The sequence below is a fragment of the Borostomias antarcticus genome (assembly GCF_949987555.1).
Source record: "Borostomias antarcticus genome assembly, chromosome: 6".
Lineage (NCBI taxonomy): Eukaryota > Metazoa > Chordata > Actinopteri > Stomiiformes > Stomiidae > Borostomias > Borostomias antarcticus.
Window position 1 is genome coordinate 7,044,196 of NC_140239.1, and position 2,500 is coordinate 7,046,695.

The following is a 2,500-nucleotide window of genomic DNA, read 5'->3' on the forward strand; positions in this document are numbered from 1 at the left end:
CACTTTGGTACCATCGCCTGATGTTTGAGCGTGAGAAAAGGAAACGGCCCCAGACCTCCTGGGAGTGAGAGGTCAAGGGTCAGAGTTCAGGGGTGATCCGCCCTGGTGTGTGCCATGCTGGTAGTAGTTCCTCCCAGGCCCTAGATGGCAGCAGATAGGTGGTTGTAAATCAGTGTTAATGAGATGGCCCGTGCCACATGTTAGAGATGACGCTGTCCGTCTGCTTGTTGGAGGATGATGACAGCAGCTGCCAAACCCAGGCCAGTTCAGACTTAGGCTCCTCCCCCTCACTGTGGAACTGTGCAAGTATTGAAGAATTGGTCTGGACACATCCACAGGCTGGTGTGTGTGTGCGTGCGTGCGTGCGTGCGTGCGTGCGTGCGTGCGTGGGTGCGTGCGTGAGAGAGAGAGAGAGAGAGTGCGTGCGTGCGTGAGAGAGAGAGTGTGCGTGCGTGCGTGCGTGCCTGTGTGCGTGCGTGGGTGTGTGCGTGCGTGCGTGAGAGAGAGAGAGTGTGTATGAGGAACAGTCTTTGACACAGACCAGTGTTTGACACAGTTTAAGGTCCTCACCGCTCGTCTCCCAGTGTTCACCGTTGAAAGCCAAACCTGTCTGAGCTGAGAACGCGTGCCAAGCCTGCTGTTTAGACAGGGTCTCACAGGCTGCCTCTCAACGCCAAACCTGCTGGGACCTAGTGCCACACTGATTAAGGTATTGGTTGAGATGATGTCACAGTAAGGGCCTCAGTGCCCAGATCTGGGCAAGGAATGTATAAACATTATATATGTAATAACATAGTGATATATATGTAACTATATATTACATTCCTTGAGGCTGGGGTGATGTAAGAATCACTTGCCATGGCGAGAATCATGAATCATTGATGGGCCAATCAGATCACAGTCAGCTTCGAGGGGGGGGGGGGTGAGGGGGAGGGCCATAAGTCCCTTCCCGATACTTGGACTTTGCTACAGCCAATCAAGAGTGCTGAGATGTCTCATGTGGACTGTCCAATCACAGCCCCACTGCCCCCCACCCACCTACAGACTGTCCAGTCACATTCCAGCTGTGTCTTTTCAATTGACCAATCACAGCCCAGGTCTCCGACTGTTGTAACTGATGAGCAGTTGGGATTACTGGCTGATTCCATCGTGAAAGGGGCAGAGTCATTTGTACCAAAGTAAGCCCTTCTCTCATCTGATTGGCTCCCGTGGCCCTGGCCCCTCCTAATTTCTTTGAGTTTATATATTTTTTGTAACAATACCCTTAAACATAAGCCTGTAATTGACATTTTATTGAGGCATAGTGCAATTATGAATGCTATAATCATTGTACATACATCTCTCTCTTTCTCTCTCTACATATAATATGGCAGCATCCATGTTGGCTTTGTAATCATTACTTTTTTGGGCAGATTGAATGTGCGGTATTGAAAATGTATCTATGTAATTGTATTGTATGTTTAATGGCTAATTGATTTTTCAAAAGAAAAAAAGTTATTTACATTGTTGTTTTTTCTAAGAGGAGAATGTAATTTTTTTTTGCCAGTTAATTTCTCAGCAAAGAAACAAACCTTTCAGTTTCAGAACTGCCGTAAGAGGAATTATATGATCAGATGCAAGTACTTCAAGTAGTGGTTTTACTCGTTTAATTTTGTATGAACTTAATCCACCTTCAGGGCTACTTGTAAAACTGGCTTCAAGAATAGAGCAGAGCACTTGTGTAGTCTCTCTCTCCCTCTCCTCTCTCTGAGAAGTTTGTTCAGGGCTTAAATCCTGCTTTGTGTTCTCTGAGGCTCGGTGTTTTTCTGCAGATCTGGATAATCAGTAGGGCTTCTTCTCTGTCCGGTCTGTGCTGCCATTCATGCTCTAACACTTCCAGTACAGTTGTTTTGGAGACACCGTTCCATTGTTTCCATCATGCCCAGTAAGCTAAATCAAGTGCACCTCGGTGCAGTATTTGTTCTATCTGAGGGGCTACGTAGTTCCAGATCAGGTTATAGGATGTTAGGATCGAGAGCTGCGACGGGCCCCATGACGATCTGCCCCTGTAGCTCCGCCATCTCACCAACGTCAGTATATTAGCTAGACCCCTAGAAACAAACATGGAACATACCTGGGAACATGAACGGTTCTTAGGTTGTGGTAGAATCCCTACAACCATAAGGGAACCCTTTCTGGTTCCAGATAGGACCATTTCATCAAGACAACCGTTTGAGATTCAGCGAGGAACGAAGGTACATTAACAAGTGTTTTTTGTTTTTTTTTGCTTTTGTTTTATTTCGATGGCCAACCAGAAGAGAATGTACAGTGTTTCTTCAGATCTATTTATGAACTATGACATAAAAGTGACAGAAAAAACAATGTTCACACATGTACATATTGCCTTATTGAATAAGCTGTGCCTGTCTTGAATCCTAGGCACCCATGTTTGTATTGAGTATATCACAGTATGTACAGCCAACAGTTTTGGGGCATCACTTTGGTCTCTGGGGTGGAGTGG